Raw genomic sequence first — 15,659 nt, 5'->3', positions numbered from 1 at the left:
GCATTCCTAATCTGATAAGGACCAAGGCTGAGGTAATATAAATCATCCAGCGTAAGTTGAGGGAACCGAAGAAGTTGATTGTTGTCGATATTATCAAGTGCTGTAAATTCCACCTCTAGATACGGTGATTTAACTTGTGAAAGATTGAATTGTTCTACAATAACTTTCAAACGATTTGCAATGTTCACTCGAGATTTCATCACTACTGCAATATCCTCGTGCATCTTGTCACTAAGAATAGGTTTGTGAAATAAGTTCAAAAATGCAAAAGCAACTTGTAGAGATTTGTAGTCACGATCTAATGTTGCATTATGAGCTGGTAGAGCAAAGATTTTGAATTTGCTTTTTAGTCGACCGAAAACTTGTTCAATTATCCAGCGCACTTTAGTGACGTATCTCGAGGTATTTGCCTCTAAAGTGTCCAGTTGACCAAGTCCTGGACAATGAACGCGTAACCCCTTATCGCTAAGAAAGTTTAGGACATCTCGGAAGCCACGATCAACTAAAATAACGTCACCTTCGTGAATGATGCTCATTTCGGTTACATATCTGCTGAAACAATCTTCTAGTATAGACGCGTCGTTGTGAGTAGCATCAAAAGGACCAAGAACGAAATGTACCCAACCATCAGGTGTACATCCCACCATAGGTTTTACGAGTGGCATTTTTTTCTGCTCGCTCCACAATTGCTTTTGACCTGAGAAATTCTTGGACTTTTGTGCGAGGCGGTAGGTAGCATCAAATACAACACAAGCTTTATCATCTGGAATATCAAATAGTATTTTGGCCATGGATGTATTATGACCGATCAATATTGAACGGCAATTGTTATTAATGAATTTTGGAACTAGATTTTCAAATAAATCTTCTGTTGCCAAAGTAATATAATTAGCAATTGTTTGCTTGCAAACTCCAAATAAAAAGGCAAGTTGTTCATTAGAAACAGCAGTACGTAACTTACAAAGAAGTACACCCACCTGATTAACATTACTTTTTTTGGTGTAATCGCAGATTTGTCTAAATTGATCTTTATTGTAACCAAACCATGTCTTGAAAATATCATCGTTAATCAAATCGATTTTGTTCATATCAAAGACTGTTTGATTATTTTCTTTCAAATTATGATAATATTTAAACATAGTATTGCTAATCAAGATTTGTTCTTCAGCTCCCACTTCCTGGCCTCGTTTGACAAATGGCCAGTAATTATTAATTCCTATATGTTTACTACACATGCGAGCTTCAGGTGGAATAAAGAACTTGTAATTCATGAGAAGATCATGACAAATCACATTTGGAACTCTAATTAAGTTTTCAATATTCTTACAATAAAATGTGCATCGATTATGAGAGCTAAGACCTTTTCTATAAATAGATAAGTCAGGTTCGTTAGGATCAATTGAAATACTAGGTGTTTGTTTAGTTATTTTGTAGCATGATTTGCAGATTTTAGTTTGAGGTGGGATATCATTTAATTCGTTCAATTTACGTTTCTTTGAGTTATTAAATTGTCGTAAGTTATTAAGAACTGTTAATGGATTGGAAATATTTTCAATAGTATAAAACTTGTCATCTTTATTTCGCTTTTGCTTATCACAGCCCAAACATTTAGTAAAAGGCATTTTTTACTAAAGATTTCAAATCTCTCAGCCAGCAATTGCTTAAAAACTATTCCACAAAAATGTTATCTAATTTTGATACTAATAGCAATAAAAGATAATAGCAATAAAAGATATTTAAAAAACTTGCAAAGTATTAATGTGATTATAGATTTATAAATATGACTTAAATAAAAATATGACAAGATTATGCAACGCTTTATAATTTTTAATATAATTGCGCTTAACACAAAGACAAAAATCGCATCAACGTATGGATATCATGCCACAAATAATAATTACAGTGCACACAGAACTTTCTGCTTTATTATATCTGATAACTTTAATTTTATAGTAGTGGAAAATGAATTTGGTAAATCTGAAGGAGAGCTCACTCCTCACCGATTTCGATGGAATTAGACTCAATTGACGCGTTTTTGCTCAAAACGACCGAATCTGGCAGAAAAAAGCGTCGCTCTGCCCCGCGACGCGAGATATTAAACATTAAACTCTGCTGGTAAGGTTGCGTTCGCTTTGAGCGCTTTCCTACTGAAAGCGTCAGTCTATCTTTATTGCTCATTACACGTTGAAAAAAATGGAGTGATGCTTTCAGCACGAAAGCATTCAAAGCAAACGCAGCCTAAGTAATACAGTTTTAAATGTTGATTCTCTGCGCTTTAAAAGTATTTAAGTGTTTAAAGCGCGTCAACTAACCTATGTAGGACCTACATAAGTTAATTGACGTGCTTTAAGCACTTAAATACTTTTAAAGCGCGTCACTAAAGTATGTATAGGTTAGTGACACGCTTTAAAAGTATTTAAAACGCGTCAACTAACCTATGTAGGTCCTACATAGGTTAGTTGACGCGCTTTAAACATTTAAATACTTTTAAAGCACAGAGAATCAACATTTAAAACTCTATTACTTACCAGCAGAGTTGTCACGTGACCTTCTTCATCATTTCTATTTCGCTGCGCGTGCGGCCACGGAGCATGCGCATGTGACCGCGGGTCATGTTCAGTATTGCAAAATGTCGTCGGTATGACAGGAATTGTAACCTGATTCCTGTCAACTTTAACGTTTAATATCTCACGTCGTGGGGCAGAGCGACGCTTTTTTCTGCCAAATTCGGTTGTTTTGAGCAAAAACGCGTCGATTGAGCCTAATTTCATCGAAATCGGTGAGGAGTGAGCTCTCCTTCAGATTTACCATGAATTTGAGTTAAAATACTTATGTCCGCTATTTTGGATCTACCATTTTGAATATTGAAAATACAGTACCAAATTCGTAATTAGCGACCTAAAAAAACCCCACAAATCTAGTTTAAATAGAAATTAACGTGGTTTTTTTATTATTTATGTCCGCCATATTGGATCCGCCATATTGAATTTTTGAGTTTTTTAATTTTTGAGAACAGATTCGTAATCAGTGACCCAAAAAACATTGGAATAGCGAGGAAAATAATTTTTGACATGAATATCAGTTGAATTGTATCATAATATCTAATGGAAAACTCACCACTTTGACCCTTCATATCTCTGAAACCAATCATATGCTCATCTTAAAATTTTTCCTGGATTATTGTCTCATCAATACTAATCATTTGGCATGAAATTTGTTTCAAAATACGAGGACCCCAAAACGGGCCATTTTTGGTCTCGCTCTTTCTTATTATCTTATTATATAATTTATCCACACATCTATACATCTTTTTATTTATTTTTATAATACAAGTTTTCTCACCTTGTTACTGTATGATTATTTATTACGTTTATTTAAATTACATGCCACAATGTCACATGTATGTTTATAAAATATTTATTATTTCATATACGGCGAGTACGCATGTATCAAAATATGCGCTTATGGAGTTTCGGTTAACCTAGAGATCCTAAGGGTCTATCCAGATAAACTTGCATAAATGCATATGTATAAGGAAATGGATTGGTCTATTTCCTTATGCACATATGTATATAAACCAATCAATTTTCTTATGCTTATTATGTTTATGCACTATGCAAGTTTGTCTAGATAGATCTTAAGGGTCTATCCAGACAAACTTGCATAAGTATATACATAAGGAATTGGATTAGGATCGGAAAAAACTTGAGCTTATATTTAATTCTGAATTTTTGGAAAAATGCTTATTTTTGCTGTAACTTCGCAAATTTTAAAATATCTCTATTTTTTTATTCTATTACATTTTTCAACCTTTTTTTCAACCCCTATTTTATATATAACTTAGGTAAATATTTACAATTAGGGCCCCACTTCCGATGACCTTGAATTTGACATATATTGTCAAGGACACCCTCCCGAGTAACATGCAAGTGATTTTTGTCGGGAGTCATTGTTTGTTAAAAAGTTATAAACAAAAAAAGTTTGGAAAATATAGCAGCTATTTTGAGTATTGGAAAGCATAAAAGACTAATATATATGTCGAAATAGTTCACGCATACACTTTTCACGCGAAACGAGTTGTCACATGGGTTCGTGACGCGCTTCACAAGCTCGTTTAGGTAGAGGTGGTATTAAACAAGATAAGTTAGTCGATCATCTGTGCACTGAGAAAAAAAAAATCGTTGATTCAAAGAAATATTATTTGATTCAACTAAATGCAGCGGTCACGGGCTGTCAAGCTAACATTTGTTAATTTAAAAAATATTATATTTAAATAGATTCAATAGTATTATTTGTATGAAAAGAAATATTTAGTTTCCTTAACGGTAATTTATTATGCTGAAATATAAATATTGTCAAGTATACAAATTCATCAATTTCATTCAATAGTAACGTGTTTGATTCAATGGTAAATTTAGTTTGTCTAACAAGATAATAAATTTGTACAAATACAGATACATTTCAGTGAATTGTATATAACGTTATATGAAGTTTTTATTTCGTTAACTGTCACGAATAATTAATTAAAGGGAAGAAATATTTGTTTCACCTGAACATATAACATTTTAATCAGATTATTTTTAATATTGAAGAAGCAGTATATTTTGTTCATTGTCACCAATATTAATTTCAATGAAAAAAGCATTTATTCTTTCCAATGTAACATTTGATACTTACAATCAAATATATTGTTCTTTAAATCAGGAATATAGTCCAAATAAAACTGCATATATTCGCGTTGTACACAGAGAAAAAGGATTCTTTGGATTTAATAAATTTTATTGTCGAAACAAACTAATGTTTCGATCAATGATTACGATTGTTTGATTTTTAAAAGAATATATATATTCGTCTTAAATAAAAAAATTGTTTAAAACAAAAGACATATTCTTTATCGCTTTAATGATACTATTGTTTCATTTAAACAATATCTATGCTTCATAAAAAATGTCTTAAATATTTATTTATTATTTATTTATTTATATATGTAGCAGTCGGTCGACTGCCACATATATAAATAAATAAATAATAAATAATTGTCATATCTTCATCACTCGAGTGGCCGTGTGATGGATGATGTGTACAACTGCGAGTGATAGACGCTTTCGCCGTGGGGCCTTATATACGGTCTCTGGTCGAATTTGACTTACGAGTTTAGCAGCCGCCTAGCGGTGAAAACGCTTATCACATTCATTGTAACAAAATAATATATTATTTGGTTGGGAGATATTACTTCAAATAATAGTGTCTTTTCCATTAAATAATAGGGTTTTCTTGAATAAGTTACTCGTTATTATTCATCTAAAGAAGAACAAATTGAATGAAAAAAATATATAATTACATCAAGTATTCTAACTGATTTGTTCTACTGCACTATACTCTAGATTTGATCAATCATATGTTTCTGTAGAGCATATGACATGATTAAATTAATGGTTAAAGTATTTCGTTTAACCAAACTTGTTAACTAAATATTATGCTCATTCAACAAAACTGCTTATTAAGATCATAAAAACAGTTTTCTCTATGCCAATATATTTACTTTAATTAAATAGTTACGTCTTTTTAAAGCGACTAAATATTTTATGTATTTACATGACAAGGATTATCCATTTCACAAAACTATTTATTTGACATACATATACTAATATAAAAATGCAGAGTAAAGATAAAAACATTGTCAGTTCAAATAAATTACTCGTTATTATTCATCTAAAAAAGAACAAATTGCATGAAAAAAATATATAATTACACCAAGTATTCTATTCGATTTGTTCTACTGCACTATACTCTATATTTGATCAATTATATGTTTCTGCAGAGCATATGACATGATTAAATTAATAGTTAAAGTATTTCGTTTAATCAAACTTGTAACTAAATATTATGCATGAGCAACAAAATCTCTTATTAAAATGATGAAAATAGGTTTCTCTATGGTAATATATTTACTTCAATGAAATAGCTACGTCTTTTTAAAACAACTAAATATTTTATGTATTTACATGACAAGGATTATCCATTTCACAGAATCATTTATTTAACATAAACATAAATAATGTTTAATCAACCAAACTTATCATCTGTAGAATTTATTTCATCTAACATTGTCACTTATTTCAATTGATTATAATTTCATTAGTACAATAAGGTTTATGATTAATTGAATTAAATAATTTAACAAAATGATCTTGTTATTTCAAATGACAAGAATTTTTTGATATTACTCACGTATATTTGATTTAAATATATTAATATTTGCATTAAACAAATCACTACCAACTAAACGAATTTAGTCAAATTAACAACATTTTTTTCTCAGTGTGTGAATATTTGTAACGATATATAATAAACGAGCTTGTAAAGCGCGCCACGAACCCATGTGACAACTCGTCTCGCATGGAAAGTGTATGCGTGAACTATTTCGACATATATATTAGTCATTTATGCCTTCCAATACTCACATATATTTAATATACAATTTATCAACAATTTACTGTTTTAAATGTTGTGTTTTGGTAAAGCAGCGACTTTCTCGCGAAATAAAGTATTCTGTGCTTTAACAAAAAGACTTCAATTTATCAACAATTTACTGCTTTAAATGTTATGTTTTGGTAAAACAGCAACTTTCTCGCGAAATAAAGTATTCTCTGCTTAAAAAAAAACGTAATATTAGTCGTTTATGCCTTCCAATACTCAAAATAGCTGCTATATTTTTCAAACATTATCTGTTAATAACTTTTTAACAAACTGACCCCCGACTAAATTCACTTGCATGTTACTCGGGAGGATATCTTTGACAATATATGTCAAATTCAAGGTCATCGGAAGTGGCCCTAATTGTAAATATTTACCATAACTTATTAAGATTAAGTTAATTAGATCCAATTTTTGTAAAACTTTTATGTTTGTGTACGCATTCCCCAAAATTTAACAAATCTGTATCTCGTGAAGTAACAATCCAAACCTTAATGAATTATATATGAAATAAGAGTAGAAAAGACTAAAGAGATGAAATAGACCGATATCTCAAAATTTTGCGGAAGTTACAGCAAAAATAAACATTTTTAACAATATAAGAAAAAAATGCCAATAAATAAAAAAACTTGTACATTGCTTCCTCATAGTTTTAAAATGTTCAAATTAAAAATTAGAACATTACTTTCTCATAGTTTTAAAGTGTGAATATAGAATGTTAATTATAAATTTGCACACAGAGAAATTAACATTATTTTTGCTTAGAAAGCTTCCTCTATAATAAAGCAATTATTGTAGACATTTTTTATTATTTTAGCTTTCTCATAGAGGAAGCTTTTTGAGCAAAATTTAAAGTTGATTTCTCAGTGTGCAAATTTATAATTAGCATTCTACATTCACACTTTAAAACTATGAGAAAGTAATGTTCTAATTTCTAATTTGAACACTTTAAAACTATGAAGAAGCAATGTGCAAGTTTCAACTTACACACTTTATTTATTATAATTTATTTATTTTATTATTATTTGTTATACTATTATATAACAAATAATAATAAAATAATAAATAATAATAAATAATAATAAATTATATTACATTGGTACAAAGGGGGACATAAGATGGTGTCATTGGTTTGATCTTGAGTGAACGTGCCGAGGTCATATGGAGTTCAATTTTGTTTTTTTAAATAGGACTCCCTATTTTTCATTGCATATTCTTGTAGTTTACCTAAAGAGCTATTAAAAACACTATATTTAAGTATTTTTTCATGAAGTACTTTTCGAGTTACAAGGCTTGAAAATCATAATCCCGCCGGCATTAGCATTATCCAAGGTGTACCGGCCAATGAATTAATTTTGCAAAAGAATATCAAGATATAAGAAATGTTTAATTGAATTTGTAATGTTTAATTGAATTCGTAAATTCAATTGAAAATTAATAGTGTTTGAGATTGGATTCAAAGAATAAAAAATCATAATTTTAGGTCAGATTAGTTTTTTATTTTTTAAGAATGAAAACAATTTTTGTATTGTACTTTCGAATTTATCTAATTAAAATGAATGTTTCTGGTACCTTAACAATTTTTTTACAAAATCGATAGTTTCCGAGATATTTGGGCTAAAAATTGCGATTTGTACGAGCATTAAGGCGCGTTGTTCTTTCACTTAGGGGGAGTGCCATCAATTTTGGGTCTTGCCTTCACTGGCCGGATCAATGTTGGGTCTTGTCTTCATTGGCCGGTATACCTTGGATAATGCTAATGCCGGCGGGATTGTAACTTTCAAGCCTTGTAACTCGAAAAGTACTTCATGAAAAAATACTTAAATATAGTGTTTTGAAAAGCTCTTTAGGTAAACTACAAGAATATGCAATGAAAATAGGGGGTTCCATTAAAAAAAAAAAACAAAGTTGAATTCCATATGACCTCGGCACGTTCACTCAAAGTCAAACCAATGACACCATCTTATGTCCCCCTTTGTACCAATGTAATATAAATAAATAAAGAATATTATTTTTTGAGTCAGGTGGTTTCGCTTTGACGCTAGAGTCAAGAAATAAAGTTAAAATTATTCAACATCCAACGTTGAATCGTTGATCGTCCCAGTACACTCAAAAACAAACTTTGAAATACGTAAAATATTAATTATTTTTAAATAATATCTTCAAGTAGTAATATTTTACGGATATATTTATAAATAAAAAATATTATTTTTGAAGAGGTGTCCCCTTAGGGACACCTTTCACCCTGCCGGAGCACCGGCGTGCAATGGGTGAAAGAGCCCTCTCCCCCCAACGCCTCCTAAAGGAGAACCTCCCACCATAATCCCCCAGTGCGCAGGCAGATACCGGACCGGACCATTGCCCGCTCTCCGGCATCCGCCGCCCACGGAAGAACAGGGCACAGGAAGTTTCCCACCACCCCGGTGGTTTTTTATCGAGGTTTTCCTTCCTCTAGGCTGGTGGGGAATCAACCTTTCCCCCTATCGGTCCCAGCCGACCGGGCGTTTGTAGTCGGGGTCGCCTTCCCCTACCGACGCTTGGGAGCCAGGAAACAAGTTCCCTGGCAGAGGCGCCGGACCCTATTGTACCCCTCATCCCAACGAGTTGGGAGAAGGATACGGTGTGCTCTTGGAACCTGTACTATAAATAAATTTATTTATACATATATAAATAAAAAATATTATTTTCGAAGATTTTTGCTCGTTAAAAATGAGCGTCGAGTGTCAACGTGAAATGACACCTTAAGGCAAATATTCTTAAACTACTGTTGCGGGCGAACAATTTTTTTGATACATTTTTTTCTACCATAAAATTGATTTATTTTTAAACTAAAACTCATCAAAAGTCGAGTCTCCAAAATATGTCATGTCTCCTGAAATTTTAGATGGTAGTGAATTCATACATATAGTTTTATTTATCAGATTATAAAGAAATTCGAACTTGCAACGTATTACAAGCGCATCTCTATGATCTAACAACGGAAGCTCCTCTCCAAAGATTTTAATTAACTAAATTAATTTTTTAAACGACAAAGTATCATGTAAGAGAGATTGGGATTAAATTTAATAAAGATTAGTAAAAGAAGTTTATTTTTTTTTAATTTTTAAATTTTTGGAGAAATGTCCATTTTCGCTGTAACTACTGCAAATTTTGAGATATCGTGATAAATTTTTTTTTAAACGATAGAGTATCATGTAAGGGAGATTGGGATTGAATTTAGTGAAGATCGGTAATAGGGTTATTTTTTTTTAACTTTTGATTTTTGACACTGCAATATGCACAGGATGATCTACAGAACAATTGGAAATTTTTAATACGATATAAAACTAATAAAATTAAATAAAACATTTATTGATAACATAAGTTTATAAGGATTCTTATTTTCCATTTCCTTTTGTTCTAGAATCAACCTATAGACTGAGATATTTATAACTAAACTACGTTAAGTGTAATTAGTAATAATCTTAATTCTACATCTAAACTCAAATCACAAATTATTCTCAATTTGTATCAATACTCATTTGTATATAAATTCTTACATATATAAAAATTCAAAGTTATATTATATTCGTAGAAAAGAAGAAAGCACGTTCACTAATTAAATAAGAAAAATATCTTTATTATGTTCTATGAATGTTATTATATAAATCAAATATTAGCCAATGCAAAAAATCACTTATTTGCCAGGTGGTGACGAAAAGAATTGATGAGTGCTGATTTCAAATGGTTTACTTTTCTCAATCAATACCATTATCTTATTTAAATATTTTTACGGTAGTCTTTGAAAATCTTTAGTGTCTGTAATTTCTTTTATGTGCAATTTAATAAAATTATCAAATGTGTTTCCAAAAATTTGACATTGTACAATAACGCAAGCTGTATAAGTTTCAATAATATATAGCGTAACAAATAATGTTTACAAGTTGAGTTTAAAGTTGGTACAACATACTTATCAGCTGTTAATAATTTTTTAAAACATGTCATAATTACATTGGCCAATATTTATAGTCACATCTTATATTTCAATTACAAATTGAAAATAATTTTACAAATTGAGAATAATTTGTAAAGAGAGAGAGAGAGAGAGAGAGAGAGAGAGAGAGAGAGAGAGAGAGGGATGGGAGGGAAGAAATACTATTCCTACAATTTTATAAGAAAGTAAAATGTGTCGCATCGTTTATATTAAAGAAAATTCAAGGTTTATTATACCAATTGCCAGTTTACGTACAGAAATGTTTTATTTTTAACTTATGATCAAATTACAATAAATACAAATGTATCTGAAATAAGCAAGTTGGGGAATATTTCAGTTTTTCGATTGCCATAAGAATATTCAGATAAGATGACAGCTGTTTTGTTAGATGTCGATATATTACATCAGCCGCTGTGTTTTTGCAAAATTCATAAGACACGTCTGATTGTTACAATTAAATAACAACGAAAATCCATTTTCCTTGTACCGCATCGAGTTTCATCTTAATTATATCGCATTCGTTTTTCGATTTTTATAATCAAAGTGATAAAGTATCAAAGCAACAATACATATTTTACCTCAATACGGAACATTCGTGAAAAGTATGTTGAATAATTTTCCCATCGTATTAAGACTCTAATAAGCTAAATTAAATAAACTCGATATCGGAACGATACCAGAAGATATCACATTGCGAATACCAAATTGTATATATTATGTAAGTACTGAGCGACATATCTAGATGAAAAACCTATCCAGAGCGCTAATTAACATATGAACCGCGCGTTATTCAACCTAATATTGGAACATTAAACATTAACGAGTGACCAAGGTGTATACCATACGATGCATCCAAATAATGTTTACAAGTTGAGTTTAAGTTGGTACAACATACTTATCAGCTGTTAATAATTTTTTAAAACATGTCATAATTACATTGGCCAATATTCATAATCACATCTTATATTTCAATTACAAATTGAGAATAATTTTACAAATTGAGAATAATTTGTGAAGAGAGAGAGAGAGAGAGAGAGAGAGAGAGAGAGAGAGAGAGAGAGAGATTTTCATTTACTTTTCGTAGAGTTCTTCTTGCTCGACTTGGTTGATATTATTGATGTGTGCGTAATCCGGTATGCGTTCGGCTCTCCTTTATGCACACGGCTTCACGCGCCTACGATCTCGGTACAGAGCACTACGTCGTTCCCGATTAGACACCCTCGCGACACTTTATATGCTTATTGCGACAATTTTATGCAATCTTTTAGTGAATATTTGCTGAAAAACAATTGATTTGTTTTAATCTTTATTTACTTAGCAACGATGAAAATCAATATTAATTACTTGAAGTTGTAATCAAATGTGTAAAGCCCGGTGTCCACGATGCAAGAACTGTGTCAAAGTTTCGATTTAAAGCCAATCAACTTGCAGCTCTTACAGAAAAGCAGCAGTTTCATTGGCTTAAACCGAAACTTGGACACAGTTCTTGCATTGTGGACACCGAGCATAATAAAGGCCATCGCACACAAAATAGCATAGGCTGCATAATATATTGTTCCTACAACAACAATACATATATCGATATATATATATATATATATATATGTATATAAGATGAATATACAGTGTGTGTGTGTAGAATATTTTATTTGACTTCAATTATATTTCTTGTCCAATTTAGAAAATAATAAATTTTCGTAGCTTCCGATTATCTGTATATAAATGTGATAGAGATTGAGAAAGAAAACCAATCCTACCCGTGTCTAATTTCCATTTCTGCCCACTCACACCATACTGAGGCAAGATCGTCTACCTTGGTGTACAGAACATGAGTTGCCTTTTCAAATACTACTCTAGCATCCTCTATTTATCCATTTTCCTCATAAAATTTGCCAAACGCAACCCACAATGTGTGTAATTTACCAACTGCCAATTGTGGTTGGCACTGTCTGCACCGCTTCTGTGTATGTATTAATTATCTACAGTTTATTCCAAAACAGAGATTTACCTCATGTAATTGCCCTTCGTAAAGTTTTACTCTTTTATGCCATTCCGCTACATTGTGTGGATTTTGTCGTAATAATACAGAATTGAGCAACAATAATCTCCTTTCCATGAGATTTTCCAATCGTGCCAGTCTCAACTCTAACTTAATGTCATCTGATGCAAAAAAGATAGAATAATAAATTAAGACACTAACATAAAAATGTTTATTAGTTTAAATTAATGTATATCAGCTACCTTCTTCAGTAGGATTTTTCGCTGTTTCTTCTATAAGCTTCTTAAGACTAAGTTCCTCAAATTGTGCATAAGCTTCTTCTGTGTAGCTTCTTCGTAGATATCCCTTGCCTAAATAACATTATGTACTTTCATATATACATACATATGTAACACACACATATGTGTGTGTATGTGTGTGAGCGCGTATTCCTTTTTATATAAAAAACAGCAGTGAAGAATAAAAAACATTAATTGGATGCAAGTACAAAGCCAGTAATACCCTTTCGAAGAGACTACTTCGGATATAATAATCTGCCAATGAATTCCGAGGTCCCAACTGATCTGTATAATGTCTTAAGCCGCCTCTAATAATAGCATCTACATTCAAAGACTTTATCTTGGAAGGATTTTTTGATATTAAATCGCATAATTTATTCCATAGTTGATGATTAGATTTCCCATGCTTCGATACAAAATCGTCCTGGTTGACAATCTGCACAAGTTTTACAGCAGCTTCATCGAGTCTTTCAATCGATATCAAATATTCTATATATTCTTCCGTATCTTCCGGTGCTAGCTACATGTATGAAACAAAAAAATATGCATAAAGCATTTTTGCTGGAAAGAAATTCTGTCAAATCTTAGACCAAGATTTTTTATATCAATTAAAAATGTCAAGGACAACATACTATATAAGCAGTATATACACATATTATTTACGTTATTGTCACATACCTTTAAATATCTTCTAAAGACTCTAACAGCAGTTTCATAAACATTGTGTTTCTTTAAAAAATGAATATATAATGGCCATATACTATAATGCTGTGTGATAGGAAGTGCTCTAAGAGATCGATCAAACACTTGACGCGTTCGTGTTATATAACATTCTATCATGATTGCTGGGACATCTTTCTAATAATTTTTCAACTGAAAAAGATATAAACTTTATTATTTCCTATACATAATCAAACAATACGCATATCTTAAATCGGGATATTGTGTTCACTGATGAGAAGATAAATATTTATTGTGAATAAATTATACCTGAAATTGTCGTCAAGTAACGGTCTATTCCTTGTGTGTTTGTAATTCCTTTTCTCTGCCTTATTTTCCACGGTCTTTGTCAAACAACGAATCTTTCAAATGGTCAGTATTCAAGTTTCCAACTGTTACGTAAAGAGGCGACTATAATAATAATTTACTTCTCAGACATTTTATTTAATTTCGTATTTGACAATAATAATTAATCACTTTACCTGTACAGTGTCAGCAACTTTTAGATGTAACATTCGTACCAGCAATCATCGATATACAATTCTTGAGTAAATGTTCCCAGTTTGAAGAGATGCCTGCAACAAATAAACCAAAGAAATATAACAATACTTCAATATAAATTTCAGTATCAATTTTCAATGTCAACAATAATATAAGTATAGCGAGCAACCGCAACAGGTTATGTTTACTTACCTTAGATATTTGTCCACTCCAAGTGGGTTTTCCATTGCCCCGTTAGCCATTTATAAGAAAAATGTTACCCGCTCAGCACGTGGCTCACAACGCACGGACGTGGGGTTGGACTTTGCTGAGCATATTTGATATTTTCTATATGTAATAGATGTACAAAATGATATCACAAAGGGATAGAGAAAGTGTAAAATAGGAGGTTAAAAAGAATCATGTGAAGAAGCACGGAAGTGATGGATTCTAAGATTCATGAACGTTAACTTCTCAATAATAATTATTATTTCTTGCTTCTTTCACTTATCTTCACGTTCCGTCAAAAGTAAAGTTCCGCGTACGCTTCATTGTGACATGTATAATCTGATAATAACCTATATAAATTTAAAACGCAAAACGCGCGCGACATCCGTTTTCGCGACGCGAGTCGCGATCGTATATGTAACTCGCAATGCGAGATGGCGATGCCGATTGGCCGTCCCGAATCTCGATCTCGCATTGCGAGTTACATATACGATCGCGAACTCGCGTCGCGAGAACGGATGTCGCGCGCATTTTGCGTTTTAAATTTATATAGGTTATTATCAGATTATACATGTCACAATGAAACGTACGCGGCACTTTACTTTTGACGGAACGTGAAGATAAGTGAAAGAAACAAGAAATAACAATTATTATTGAGAAGTTAACGTTCGTGAATCTTAGAATCCATCACTTCCGTGCTTCTTCACATGATTCTTTTTAACCTCCTATTTTACACTTTCTCTATCCCTTTGTGATATCATTTTGTACATCTATTACATATAGAAAATATCAAATATGCTCAGCAAAGTCCAACCCCACGTCCGTGCGTTGTGAGCCACGTGCTGAGCGGGCAACATTTTTCTTATAAATGGCTAACGGAGCAATGGCAAACCCACTTGGAGTGGACAAATATCTGAGGTAAGTAAACATAACCTGTTGCGGTTGCTCGCTATACTTATATTATTGTTGACATTGAAAATTGATACTGAAATTTATATTGAAGTATTGTTATATTTCTTTGGTTTATTTGTTGCAGGCATCTCTTCAAACTGGGAACATTTACTCGAGAATTGTATATCGATGATTGCTGGTACGAATGTTACATCTAAAAATTGCTGACACTGTACAGGTAAAGTGATTAATTATTGTCAAATACGAAATTAAATAAAATGTCTGAGAAGTAAATTATTATTATAGCCACCTCTTTACGTAACAGTTGGAAACTTGAATACTGACCATTTGAAAGATTCGTTGTTTGACAAAGACCGTGGAAAATAAGGCAGAGAAAAGGAATTACAATTACAACACAAGGAATAGACCGTCACTTGACGACAATTTCAGGTATAATTTATTCACAACAAATATTTATCTTCTCATCAGTGAACATAATGTCCCGATTTAAGATATGCGTATTCTTTGATTATGTATAGGAAATAATAAAGTTTATATCTTTTTCAGTTGAAAAATTATTAGAAAAATGTCCCAGCAATCGTGATGAAATGTT

General features: G+C 31.7%; 1 pseudogene; it reads right to left on the bottom strand.

Annotated features, from left to right (window-relative positions):
• Positions 1–22: 22 nt before the first annotated feature.
• LOC139785620 (pre-mRNA-splicing factor syf1 homolog) lies at positions 23–13,567 on the bottom strand (annotated as a pseudogene).
• Positions 13,568–15,659: the final 2,092 nt, after the last annotated feature.

The sequence above is a fragment of the Temnothorax nylanderi genome, unplaced genomic scaffold (assembly GCF_030848795.1).
Source record: "Temnothorax nylanderi isolate EJ_2023f unplaced genomic scaffold, tnyl_v1.0 TNYL_tig0845_pilon, whole genome shotgun sequence".
NCBI classification, from domain to species: Eukaryota; Metazoa; Arthropoda; class Insecta; order Hymenoptera; family Formicidae; genus Temnothorax; species Temnothorax nylanderi.
The sequence above is the reverse complement of the archived record's forward strand: the minus strand, read 5'-3'. Positions and strand labels throughout refer to the sequence as shown.